Source organism: Thunnus maccoyii, chromosome 2, assembly GCF_910596095.1.
Source record: "Thunnus maccoyii chromosome 2, fThuMac1.1, whole genome shotgun sequence".
Classification (NCBI taxonomy): domain Eukaryota; kingdom Metazoa; phylum Chordata; class Actinopteri; order Scombriformes; family Scombridae; genus Thunnus; species Thunnus maccoyii.
The window spans coordinates 5,728,205-5,742,598 of record NC_056534.1 but is presented as its reverse complement, the minus strand read 5'-3'; the positions used below and the strand labels follow the sequence as shown (position 1 = coordinate 5,742,598).

Sequence of the window (14,394 nt, the reverse complement as noted above, 5' to 3'; positions counted from 1 at the left end):
AAAATGAAATTCAAGACTTAAAAACTCTAAGTATATTTTAATAAGAAAACAAAAGAACGTATTTCTTTTTTATTGCTTTACCTTGCCCACAGACTCAAGAGAAGCAGGGCAATCAGAATCAGGACCACCAGAATCACCCAGATGATATTCATATTAATTATTGATTTTCCTGAAAATTCAGACCAAAAGAAAGGAGATCTGGCTTATCAATATGTTCAGTATGTGTGTGTGTGTGTGTGTGTGTGTGTGTGTGTGTGTGTGTGTGTGTGTGTGTGTGTGTGTGTGTGTGTGTGTGTGTGTGTGTCTGTGTGTGAAGTTCAATGAGCATAACTTACCAGATCCAACAGTCAGATATAAGGTGGAGTTATGACGTCCTCTTCTGTTCTGGGCTTCACAGTAATAATTCCCACTGTGTTCAGGTCTGACATCGGTGATGGTGAAGATCTGTCCTGATGCTTTTGGTGAGTCTTCATTCTCCTTGTACCAGGTATAATTAGCTGCTGGGTTAGCATCACTGCTACAGGTCAGATTCACTGAACTGCCCTCCACTATCTCACCAGAGGGACTCACTGACACAGAAGGAAGTTTTGGAGCATCTGAAAAAAGAAAGACATCTTATGAGTCTTTATTCACATTCATTGGTGGCTGGCCAATAGAGGGCACACATGTGGCGCCACACTAGCCACACAGTTTAATTCAGAGTGATCCAGCTTGATAAATTATTTTTTGAGGTTTTAAATGAGTCAATGAATTAGTTTTTACTTTTTAAGCATTTTGATATAACTTCACATATGAAATTATAGAATATGAAATGAACATAAAAATGAACCTATTTTGTATTCTCTTAACCTTTCCAGCCATGCAACAGAAAGAAGAAGAGAAACTGAAATATTCTGTTCCATGAATAGAAAACCTCAATCAAAATGTCATTGACATTTGTGGTAGTGCAAGTAACCAAAAATCCCAACGTGGAGCATATCAGTGGCGCTCGGTCAATAGAGAGCTTTTGTTCAGCACCCCACCAGCCACAAAGCTTAATTATTACTAAATATTTGAAGCAACTATTGTTTTTCATTTTTACACTACCACCACCAAAACTGCTAAATGTTGTTGTACTGGGCAATTTTTACTTGAATTTAAGCGTGTGCTCCCCTTGCATTTCAGGAAAAAAGGCTATTTCTATAGCACTTTTATCCAAAGTACCTCATAATCATTCTGCTGCTTATTCACCCATTCACACTCACATTCAAGCATACACTCAAACACTGATGATGGCAAACTACCATCCAGGGTTCAGGCACAACCATCAGGAGCAATTTAGGGTTCAGTATCTGGCTCAAGGACACTTCAACATGCCAGGAGGAGTTGGGGATCAAACCACCACATCCTGTTTAGTGGACGACCTGCTCTACCTTCTGAACCACAGCCACCTTGCCCCCTTGTCTAGTAGTACTAGAAATAGTAGGAATTGCAATAAGTGGTAAATATTAATTTTCTAATGTTTTGTACTTACACTGGACATCTATGATTAGAGATGAAGAGTTAATCTGTCCATATTGATTCTCAGACTTGCAGTGGTAGATCCCGCTGTCCTCAGACCTGATTGAGGTGAAATGATACATGTTTTCTGGCCCATGAAGCAGTGTTTGGTTCTCCTTGTGCCAGGTATAAGTAGCTGCTGGGTTAGCATCACTGCTACAGGTTAGAGTCACTGAACTGCCCTCCACTATCTCACCAGATGGACTCACTGACACAGGGGGAAGCTTTTGAGCATCTGAAAAAAAGAAAGACATCTTATGAGTCTTTATTCACATTCATTGGTGGCTGGCCAATAGAGGGCACACATGCAGCGCCACACCAGCCACACTGTTTAATTCAAAGTGATCCAGCTTGATAAATTATTTATTAAGGTTTTAAATGAGTCAATGAATTAGTTTTTACTTTTTAAGCATTTTGATATAACTTCACATATGAAATTATAAAGTATGATATGAACATAAAAATGAACCTATTTTGTATTCTCTTAACCTTTCCAGCCATGCAACAGAAAGAAGAAGAGAAGCTGGCATATTTTGTTCCATGAAAAGAAAACCTCAATCAAAATGTCATTGACATTTGTAGTCATGCAAGTAACCAAAAATCCAAACGTGGAGCATAGCAGTGACGCTCAGTCAATAGAAAGCATTTGTTCAGCACCCCACCAGCCACAAAGCTTAATTATTACTAAATATTTGAAGCAACTATTGTTTTTCATTTTCACACTACCACCACCAAAATTGCTAAATGTTGCTATACTGGGAAATTTTTGCTTGAATATAAGCTTTTGCTCCCCTTGCATTTCAGGAAAAAAGGGCCTAAATAAAAATGTAAATGGCTGTATTTCTACAGTACTTTTATCCAAAATGCTTTACATCGATTCTGCTGCTCATTCACCCATTCACACTCACATTCAAGCATACACTCACACACTGATGATGGCAAACTACCATCCAGGGTTCAGGCACAACCATCAGGAGCAATTTAGGGTTCAGTGTCTGGCTCAAGGACACTTCAACATGCCAGGAGGCGTTGGGGATTCAACCACCGCATCCTGTTTAGTGGACGACCTGCTCTACCTTCTGAACCACAGCCGCCTTGCCACCTTGTCTAGTAGTACTAGAAATAGTAGGAATTGCAATAAGTGGTAAATATTAATTTTCTAATGTTTTGTACTTACACTGGACATCTACAATTAGAGATGAAGAGTTGATCTGTCCATATTGATTCTCAGACTTGCAGTGGTAGATCCCGCTGTCCTCAGAGCTGATTGAGGTGAAATGATAACTTCCCTGTTGTCCTTGAGTCACTGTTTGGCTCTCCTTGTACCAGGTATAATTAGCTGCTGGGTTAGCATCACTGCTACAGGTTAGAGTCACTGAACTGCCCTCCACTATCTCACGAGAGGGACGCACTGACACAGAGGGAAGCTTTGGAGCATCTGAAAAACAGAAAGACATCTTATGAGTCTTTATTCACATTCATTGGTGGCTGGCCAATAGAGGGCACACATGCAGCGCCACACCAGCCACACTGTTTAATTCAGAGTGATCCAGCTTGATAAATTATTTATTAAGGTTTTAAATGAGTCAAGGAATTAGTTTTTACTTTTTAAGCATTTTGATATAACTTCACATATGAAATGACAGGATGTGAAATGAACATAAAAATGAACCTATTTTGTATTCTCTTAACCTTTCCAGCCATGCGACAGAAAGAAGAAGAGAAACTAGAATATTTTGTTCCATGAAAAGAAAACCTCAATCAAAATGTCATTGACATTTGTAGTAATGCAAGTAACCAAAAGTCCAAAGGTGGAGTATAGCAGTGACGCTCTGTCAATAGAGAGCATTTGTTCAGCACCCCACCAGCCACAAAGCTTAATTATTATTAAATATTTGAAGCAACTATTGTTTTTATTAAATATTTGAAGCAACTATTGTTTTTCATTTTTACACTACCACCACCAAAATTGCTAAATGTTGTTGTACTGGGCGATTTTTGCTCGAATTTAAGCTTGTGCTCCCCTTGCATTTCAGGAAAAAAGGGTATTTCTATAGCACTTTTGTCCGAAGTACCTCACAATGATTCTGCTGCTCATTCACCCATTCACACTCACATTCAAGCATACACTCACACACTGATGATGGCAAACTACCATCCAGGGTTCAGGCACAACCATCAGGAGCAATTTAGGGTTCAGTATCTTGCTCAAGGACACTTCAACATGACAGGAGGAGTTGGGGATCAAACCACCACATCCTGTTTAGTGGACGACCCGCTCTACCTCCTGGACCACAGCTGCGTTGCCCCCTTGTCTAGTAGTACTAGAAATAGTAGGAATTGCAATAAGTGGTAAATATTAATTTTCTAATGTTTTGTACTTACACTGGACATCTATGATTAGAGATGAAGAGTTAATCTGTCCATATTGATTCTCAGACTTGCAGTGGTAGATCCCGCTGTCCTCAGACCTGATTGAGGTGAAATGATAACTTCCCTGTTGTCCTTGAGTCACTGTTTGGTTCTCCTTGTACCAGGTATAATTAGCTGCTGGGTTAGCATCACTGCTACAGGTTAGAGTCACTGAACTGCCCTCCACTATCTCACCAGATGGACTCACTGACACAGGGGGAAGCTTTTGAGCATCTGAAAAAAAGAAAGACATCTTATGAGTCTTTATTCACATTCATTGGTGGCTGGCCAATAGAGGGCACACATGCAGCGCCACACCAGCCACACTGTTTAATTCAAAGTGATCCAGCTTGATAAATTATTTATTAAGGTTTTAAATGAGTCAATGAATTAGTTTTTACTTTTTAAGCATTTTGATATAACTTCACATATGAAATTATAAAGTATGATATGAACATAAAAATGAACCTATTTTGTATTCTCTTAACCTTTCCAGCCATGCAACAGAAAGAAGAAGAGAAGCTGGCATATTTTGTTCCATGAAAAGAAAACCTCAATCAAAATGTCATTGACATTTGTAGTCATGCAAGTAACCAAAAATCCAAACGTGGAGCATAGCAGTGACGCTCAGTCAATAGAAAGCATTTGTTCAGCACCCCACCAGCCACAAAGCTTAATTATTACTAAATATTTGAAGCAACTATTGTTTTTCATTTTCACACTACCACCACCAAAATTGCTAAATGTTGCTATACTGGGAAATTTTTGCTTGAATATAAGCTTTTGCTCCCCTTGCATTTCAGGAAAAAAGGGCCTAAATAAAAATGTAAATGGCTGTATTTCTACAGTACTTTTATCCAAAATGCTTTACATCGATTCTGCTGCTCATTCACCCATTCACACTCACATTCAAGCATACACTCACACACTGATGATGGCAAACTACCATCCAGGGTTCAGGCACAACCATCAGGAGCAATTTAGGGTTCAGTGTCTGGCTCAAGGACACTTCAACATGCCAGGAGGCGTTGGGGATTCAACCACCGCATCCTGTTTAGTGGACGACCTGCTCTACCTTCTGAACCACAGCCGCCTTGCCACCTTGTCTAGTAGTACTAGAAATAGTAGGAATTGCAATAAGTGGTAAATATTAATTTTCTAATGTTTTGTACTTACACTGGACATCTACAATTAGAGATGAAGAGTTGATCTGTCCATATTGATTCTCAGACTTGCAGTGGTAGATCCCGCTGTCCTCAGAGCTGATTGAGGTGAAATGATAACTTCCCTGTTGTCCTTGAGTCACTGTTTGGCTCTCCTTGTACCAGGTATAATTAGCTGCTGGGTTAGCATCACTGCTACAGGTTAGAGTCACTGAACTGCCCTCCACTATCTCACGAGAGGGACGCACTGACACAGAGGGAAGCTTTGGAGCATCTGAAAAACAGAAAGACATCTTATGAGTCTTTATTCACATTCATTGGTGGCTGGCCAATAGAGGGCACACATGCAGCGCCACACCAGCCACACTGTTTAATTCAGAGTGATCCAGCTTGATAAATTATTTATTAAGGTTTTAAATGAGTCAAGGAATTAGTTTTTACTTTTTAAGCATTTTGATATAACTTCACATATGAAATGACAGAATGTGAAATGAACATAAAAATGAACCTATTTTGTATTCTCTTAACCTTTCCAGCCATGCGACAGAAAGAAGAAGAGAAACTAGAATATTTTGTTCCATGAAAAGAAAACCTCAATCAAAATGTCATTGACATTTGTAGTAATGCAAGTAACCAAAAGTCCAAAGGTGGAGTATAGCAGTGACGCTCTGTCAATAGAGAGCATTTGTTCAGCACCCCACCAGCCACAAAGCTTAATTATTATTAAATATTTGAAGCAACTATTGTTTTTATTAAATATTTGAAGCAACTATTGTTTTTCATTTTTACACTACCACCACCAAAATTGCTAAATGTTGTTGTACTGGGCGATTTTTGCTCGAATTTAAGCTTGTGCTCCCCTTGCATTTCAGGAAAAAAGGGTATTTCTATAGCACTTTTGTCCGAAGTACCTCACAATGATTCTGCTGCTCATTCACCCATTCACACTCACATTCAAGCATACACTCACACACTGATGATGGCAAACTACCATCCAGGGTTCAGGCACAACCATCAGGAGCAATTTAGGGTTCAGTATCTTGCTCAAGGACACTTCAACATGACAGGAGGAGTTGGGGATCAAACCACCACATCCTGTTTAGTGGACGACCCGCTCTACCTCCTGGACCACAGCTGCGTTGCCCCCTTGTCTAGTAGTACTAGAAATAGTAGGAATTGCAATAAGTGGTAAATATTAATTTTCTAATGTTTTGTACTTACACTGGACATCTATGATTAGAGATGAGGAGTTGATGTGTCTGTATTGATTCTCAGACTTGCAGTGGTATATCCCGCTGTCCTCAGACCTGATAGAGGTGAAATGATAACTTCCCTGTTGTCCTTGAGTCACTGTTTGGTTCTCCTTGTACCAGGTATAGTTAGTTGCTGGGTTAGCATCACTGCTACAGGTCAGAGTCACTGAACTGCCCTCCACTATCACACTAGAGGGACTCACTGACACAGAGGGAACCTTTGGAGCATCTACAGGAGATGTATCAAAATGAATTAATTATAAAATGAGGATGGACTGCATTACTATAACATGTTGTATTGGAGCTGCTCAGTGAACTAAAGCAGCAGACTGAAAATGAAGCTGTCAAAGCTTAAGAAAGCAGACATGATCAGAAATGTTTGGGTTTTTTTTAAGTTTAACAAGGATGACAAGTCCATTAGCTGCATGTTGCTTTTTCTCACTCACATTTCACATCAATAAAGATGAATTCAGATGTCCTCTTCCCCAGCTGGTTCTCAGCTGTACAGTAATACTCTCCAGAGTCAGAAGACTGGATGGAGCTGACGACAAGCTGTGGTTCTTTACTGAGAGGTTGAAGGTCTGGATTTACATTCTTCTTGTACCAGGTGTATTTAGCTGCTGGGTTAGCATCAATGCTACAGGTCAGAGTCACTGAACTGCCCTCCGCTATCTCACCAGATGGACTCACTGACACAGAGGGAAGCTTTGGAGCATCTGAAAAACAGAAAGACATCTTATGAGTCTTTATTAACATTCATTGGTGGCTGGCCAATAGAGGGCACACATGCAGCGCCACACCAGCCACACTGTTTAATTCAGAGTGATCCAGCTTGATAAATTTTTTATTAAGGTTTTAAATGAGTCAATGAATTAGTTTTTACTTTTTAAGCATTTTGATATAACTTCACATATGAAATTATAAAGTATGATATGAACATAAAAATGAACCTATTTTGTATTCTCTTAACCTTTCCAGCCATGCAACAGAAAGCAGAAGAGAAGCTGGCATATTTTGTTCCATGAAAAGAAAACCTCAATCAAAATGTCATTGACATTTGTAGTCATGCAAGTAACCAAAAATCCAAACGTGGAGCATAGCAGTGACGCTCAGTCAATAGAAAGCATTTGTTCAGCACCCCACCAGCCACAAAGCTTAATTATTACTAAATATTTGAAGCAACTATTGTTTTTCATTTTCACACTACCACCACCAAAATTGCTAAATGTTGCTATACTGGGAAATTTTTGCTTGAATATAAGCTTTTGCTCCCCTTGAATTTCAGGAAAAAAGGGCCTAAATAAAAATGTAAATGGCTGTATTTCTACAGTACTTTTATCCAAAATGCTTTACATCGATTCTGCTGCTCATTCACCCATTCACACTCACATTCAAGCATACACTCACACACTGATGATGGCAAACTACCATCCAGGGTTCAGGCACAACCATCAGGAGCAATTTAGGGTTCAGTGTCTGGCTCAAGTACACTTCAACATGCCAGGAGGCGTTGGGGATTCAACCACCGCATCCTGTTTAGTGGACGACCTGCTCTACCTTCTGAACCACAGCCACCTTGCCACCTTGTCTAGTAGTACTAGAAATAGTAGGAATTGCAATAAGTGGTAAATATTAATTTTCTAATGTTTTGTACTTACACTGGACATCTATGATTAGAGATGAGGAGTTGATGTGTCTGTATTGATTCTCAGACTTGCAGTGGTAGATCCCGCTGTCCTCAGACCTGATAGAGGTGAAATGATAACTTCCCTGTTGTCCTTGAGTCACTGTTTGGTTCTCCTTGTACCAGGTATAGTTAGTTGCTGGGTTAGCATCACTGCTACAGGTCAGAGTCACTGAACTGCCCTCCACTATCACACTAGAGGGACTCACTGACACAGAGGGAACCTTTGGAGCATCTACAGGAGATGTATCAAAATGAATTAATTATAAAATGAGGATGGACTGCATTACTATAACATGTTGTATTGGAGCTGCTCAGTGAACTAAAGCAGCAGACTGAAAATGAAGCTGTCAAAGCTTAAGAAAGCAGACATGATCAGAAATGTTTGGGTTTTTTTTATGTTTAACAAGGATGACAAGTCCATTAGCTGCATGTTGCTTTTTCTCACTCACATTTCACATCAATAAAGATGAATTCAGATGTCCTCTTCCCCAGCTGGTTCTCAGCTGTACAGTAATACTCTCCAGAGTCAGAAGACTGGATGGAGCTGAAGACAAGCTGTGGTTCTTTACTGAGAGGTTGAAGGTCTGGATTTACATTCTTCTTGTACCAGGTGTATTTAGCTGCTGGGTTAGCATCAATGCTACAGGTCAGATTCACTGAACTGCCCTCCACTATCTCACCAGATGGACTCACTGACACAGAAGGAAGCTTTGGAGCATCTGACAAACAGAAAGACATCTTATGAGTCTTTATTCACATTCATTGGTGGCTGGCCAATAGAGGGCACACATGCAGCACCATACCAGCCACACAGTTTAATTCAGAGTGATCCAGCTTGATAAATTATTTATTAAGGTTTTAAATGAGTAAATGAATTAGTTTTTACTTTTTAAGCATTTTGATATTACTTCACATATGAAATTATAGAATATGAAATGAACATAAAAATGAACCTATTTTGTATTCTCTTAACCTTTCCAGCCATGCGACAGAAAGAAGAAGAGAAACTAGAATATTTTGTTCCATGAAAAGAAAACTTCAATCAAAATGTCATTGACATTTGTAGTAATGCAAGTAATCAAAAGTCCAAAGGTGGAGTATAGCAGTGACGCTCTGTCAATAGAGAGCATTTGTTCAGCACCCCACCAGCCACAAAGCTTAATTATTATTAAATATTTGAAGCAACTATTGTTTTTATTAAATATTTGAAGCAACTATTGTTTCTCATTTTTACACTACCATCACCAAAATTGCTAAATGTTGTTGTACTGGGCGATTTTTGCTCGAATTTAAGCTTGTGCTCCCCTTGCATTTCAGGAAAAAAGGGTATTTCTATAGCACTTTTGTCTGAAGTACCTCACAATGATTCTGCTGCTCATTCACCCATTCACACTCACATTCAAGCATACACTCACACACTGATGATGGCAAACTACCATCCAGGGTTCAGGCACAACCATCAGGAGCAATTTAGGGTTCAGTATCTTGCTCAAGGACACTTCAACATGACAGGAGGAGTTGGGGATCAAACCACCACATCCTGTTTAGTGGACGACCCGCTCTACCTCCTGGACCACAGCTGCGTTGCCCCCTTGTCTAGTAGTACTAGAAATAGTAGGAATTGCAATAAGTGGTAAATATTAATTTTCTAATGTTTTGTACTTACACTGGACATCTATGATTAGAGATGAGGAGTTGATGTGTCTGTATTGATTCTCAGACTTGCAGTGGTAGATCCCGCTGTCCTCAGACCTGATTGAGGTGAAATGATAACTTCCCTGTTGTCCTTGAGTCACTGTTTGGTTCTCCTTGTACCAGGTATAGTTAGTTGCTGGGTTAGCATCACTGCTACAGGTCAGAGTCACTGAACTGCCCTCCACTATCACACCAGAGGGACTCACTGACACAGAGGGAACCTTTGGAGCATCTACAGGAGATGTATCAAAATGAATTAATTATAAAATGAGGATGGACTGCATTACTATAACATGTTGTATTGGAGCTGCTCAGTGAACTACAGCAGCAGACTGAATGTGAAGCTGTCAAAGCTTAAGAAAGCAGACATGATCAGAAATGTTTGGGGGTTTTTTTAAGTTTAACAAGGTTGACAAGTCCATTAGCTGCATGTTGCTTTTTCTCACTCACATTTCACATCAATAAAGATGTATTCAGATGTCTTCTTCCCCAGTTGGTTCTCCGCTGTACAGTAATACTCTCCAGAGTCAGAAGACTGGATGGAGCTGAAGACAAGCTGTGGTTTTTTACTGAGAGGTTGAAGGTCTGGATTTACATTCTTCTTGTACCAGGAGTATTTAGCTGCTGGGTTAGCATCACTGCTACAGGTCAGAGTCACTGAACTGCCCTCCGCTATCTCACCAGATGGACTCACTGACACAGAGGGAAGCTTTGGAGCATCTGAAAAAAAGAAAGACATCTTATGAGTCTTTATTCACATTCATTGGTGGCTGGCCAATAGAGGGCACACATGCAGCGCCACACCAGCCACACAGTTTAATTCAGAGTGATCCAGCTTGATAAATTATTTATTAAGGTTTTAAATGAGTCAATGAATTAGTTTTTACTTTTTAAGCATTTTGATATAACTTCACATATGAAATTATAAAGTATGAAATGAACATAAAAATGAACCTATTTTGTATTCTCTTAACCTTTCCAGCCATGCAACAGAAAGAAGAAGAGAAACTGGAATATTCTGTTCCATGAAAAGAAAACCTCAATCAAAATGTCATTGACATTTGTGGTAGTGCAAGTAAGCAAAAATCCAAACGTGGAGCATAGCAGTGGCACTCGGTCAATAGAGAGCATTTCTTCAGCACCCCACCAGCCACAAAGCTTAATTATTACTAAATATTTGAAGCAACTATTGTTTTTCATTTTCACACTACCACCACCAAAATTGCTAAATGTTGCTATACTGGGAAATTTTTGCTTGAATATAGGCTTTTGCTCCCCTTGCATTTCAGGAAAAAAGGGCCTAAATAAAAATGTAAATGGCTGTATTTCTACAGTACTTTTATCCAAAATGCTTTACATCGATTCTGCTGCTCATTCACCCATTCACACTCACATTCAAGCATACACTCACACACTGATGATGGCAAACTACCATCCAGGGTTCAGGCACAACCATCAGGAGCAATTTAGGGTTCAGTATCTTGCTCAAGTACACTTCAACATGCCAGGAGGAGTTGGGGATTCAACCACCGCATCCTGTTTAATGGACGACCTGCTCTACCTTCTGAACCACAGCCGCCTTGCCACCTTGTCTAGTAGTACTAGAAATAGTAGGAATTGCAATAAGTGGTAAATATTAATTTTCTAATGTTTTGTACTTACACTGGACATCTACAATTAGAGATGAAGAGTTGATCTGTCCATATTGATTCTCAGACTTGCAGTGGTAGATCCCACTGTCCTCAGAGCTGATTGAGGTGAAATGATAACTTCCCTGTTGTCCTTGAGTCACTGTTTGGCTCTCCTTGTACCAGGTATAATTAGCTGCTGGGTTAGCATCACTGCTACAGGTTAGAGTCACTGAACTGCCCTCCACTATCTCACGAGAGGGACGCACTGACACAGAGGGAACCTTTGGAGCATCTGAAAAACAGAAAGACATCTTATGAGTCTTTATTCACATTCATTGGTGGCTGGCCAATAGAGGGCACACATGCAGCGCCACACCAGCCACACTGTTTAATTCAGAGTGATCCAGCTTGACAAATTATTTATTAAGGTTTTAAATGAGTCAAGGAATTAGTTTTTACTTTTTAAGCATTTTGATATAACTTCACATATGAAATGACAGAATGTGAAATGAACATAAAAATGAACCTATTTTGTATTCTCTTAACCTTTCCAGCCATGCGACAGAAAGAAGAAGAGAAACTAGAATATTTTGTTCCATGAAAAGAAAACTTCAATCAAAATGTCATTGACATTTGTAGTAATGCAAGTAACCAAAAGTCCAAAGGTGGAGTATAGAAGTGACGCTCTGTCAATAGAGAGCATTTGTTCAGCACCCCACCAGCCACAAAGCTTAATTATTATTAAATATTTGAAGCAACTATTGTTTTTATTAAATATTTGAAGCAACTATTGTTTTTCATTTTTACACTACCACCACCAAAATTGCTAAATGTTGTACTGGGCGATTTTTGCTCGAATTTAAGCTTGTGCTCCCCTTGCATTTCAGGAAAAAAGGGTATTTCTATAGCACTTTTGTCCGAAGTACCTCACAATGATTCTGCTGCTCATTCACCCATTCACACTCACATTCAAGCATACACTCACACACTGATGATGGCAAACTACCATCCAGGGTTCAGGCACAACCATCAGGAGCAATTTAGGGTTCAGTATCTTGCTCAAGGACACTTCAACATGACAGGAGGAGTTGGGGATCAAACCACCACATCCTGTTTAGTGGACGACCTGCTCTACCTTCTGAACCACAGCTGCCTTGCCACCTTGTCTAGTAGTACTAGAAATAGTAGGAATTGCAATAAGTGGTAAATATTAATTTTCTAATGTTTTGTACTTACACTGGACATCTATGATTAGAGATGAGGAGTTGATGTGTCTGTATTGATTCTCAGACTTGCAGTGGTAGATCCCGCTGTCCTCAGACCTGATAGAGGTGAAATGATAACTTCCCTGTTGTCCTTGAGTCACTGTTTGGTTCTCCTTGTACCAGGTATAGTTAGTTGCTGGGTTAGCATCACTGCTACAGGTCAGAGTCACTGAACTGCCCTCCACTATCACACTAGAGGGACTCACTGACACAGAGGGAACCTTTGGAGCATCTAGAGGAGATGTATCAAAATGAATTAATTATAAAATGAGGATGGACTGCATTACTATAACATGTTGTATTGGAGCTGCTCAGTGAACTAAAGCAGCAGACTGAAAATGAAGCTGTCAAAGCTTAAGAAAGCAGACATGATCAGAAATGTTTGGGTTTTTTTTAAGTTTAACAAGGATGACAAGTCCATTAGCTGCATGTTGCTTTTTCTCACTCACATTTCACATCAATAAAGATGAATTCAGATGTCCTCTTCCCCAGCTGGTTCTCAGCTGTACAGTAATACTCTCCAGAGTCAGAAGACTGGATGGAGCTGAAGACAAGCTGTGGTTCTTTACTGAGAGGTTGAAGGTCTGGATTTACATTCTTCTTGTACCAGGAGTATTTAGCTGCTGGGTTAGCATCACTGCTACAGGTCAGAGTCACTGAACTGCCCTCCGCTATCTCACCAGATGGACTCACTGACACAGAGGGAAGCTTTGGAGCATCTGAAAAACAGAAAGACATCTTATGAGTCTTTATTCACATTCATTGGTGGCTGGCCAAGAGAGGGCACACATGCAGCGCCACACCAGCCACACAGTTTAATTCAGAGTGATCCAGCTTGATAAATTATTTATTAAGGTTTTAAATGAGTCAATGAATTAGTTTTTACTTTTTAAGCATTTTGATATAACTTCACATATGAAATTATAAAGTATGATATGAACATAAAAATGAACCTATTTTGTATTCTCTTAACCTTTCCAGCCATGCAACAGAAAGAAGAAGAGAAACTGGCATATTTTGTTCCATGAAAAGAAAACCTCAATCAGAATGTCATTGACATTTGTAGTAATGCAAGTAACCAAAAATCCAAACGTGGAGCATAGCATCGACGCTCAGTCAATAGAAAGCATTTGTTCAGCACCCCACCAGCCACAAAGCTTAATTATTACTAAATATTTGAAGCAACTATTGTTTTTCATTTTCACACTACCACCACCAAAATTGCTAAATGTTGCTATACTGGGAAATTTTTGCTTGAATATAGGCTTTTGCTCCCCTTGCATTTCAGGAAAAAGGGCCTAAATAAAAATGTAAATGGCTGTATTTCTACAGTACTTTTATCCAAAATGCTTTACATCGATTCTGCTGCTCATTCACCCATTCACACTCACATTCAAGCATACACTCACACACTGATGATGGCAAACTACCATCCAGGGTTCAGGCACAACCATCAGGAGCAATTTAGGGTTCAGTGTCTGGCTCAAGTACACTTCAACATGCCAGGAGGAGTTGGGGATTCAACCACCGCATCCTGTTTAGTGGACGACCTGCTCTACCTTCTGAACCACAGCCGCCTTGCCACCTTGTCTAGTAGTACTAGAAATAGTAGGAATTGCAATAAGTGGTAAATATTAATTTCCTAATGTTTTGTACTTACACTGGACATCTATAATTAGAGATGAAGAGTTGATCTGTCCATATTGATTCTCAGACTTGCAGTGGTAGATCCCACTGTCCTCAGAGCTG

At 39.7% G+C, this 14,394-nt stretch overlaps 1 protein-coding gene across 2 annotated transcripts in view; it reads right to left on the bottom strand.

Annotated features, from left to right (window-relative positions):
• LOC121912817 overlaps positions 1-441 on the bottom strand; it is a 35,637-nt gene extending 35,196 nt beyond the window's left edge. For both annotated transcript variants that reach the window (XR_006100157.1, XR_006100158.1), the window contains exons 1-2: positions 336-441; positions 82-169 (exon numbers count right to left, since the gene is read on the bottom strand). The gene's annotated coding sequence lies outside the window, so the exon portion shown is untranslated. The remainder of the gene's footprint in view (positions 1-81; positions 170-335) is intronic.
• Between the last annotated feature and the right edge of the window lie 13,953 nt (positions 442-14,394).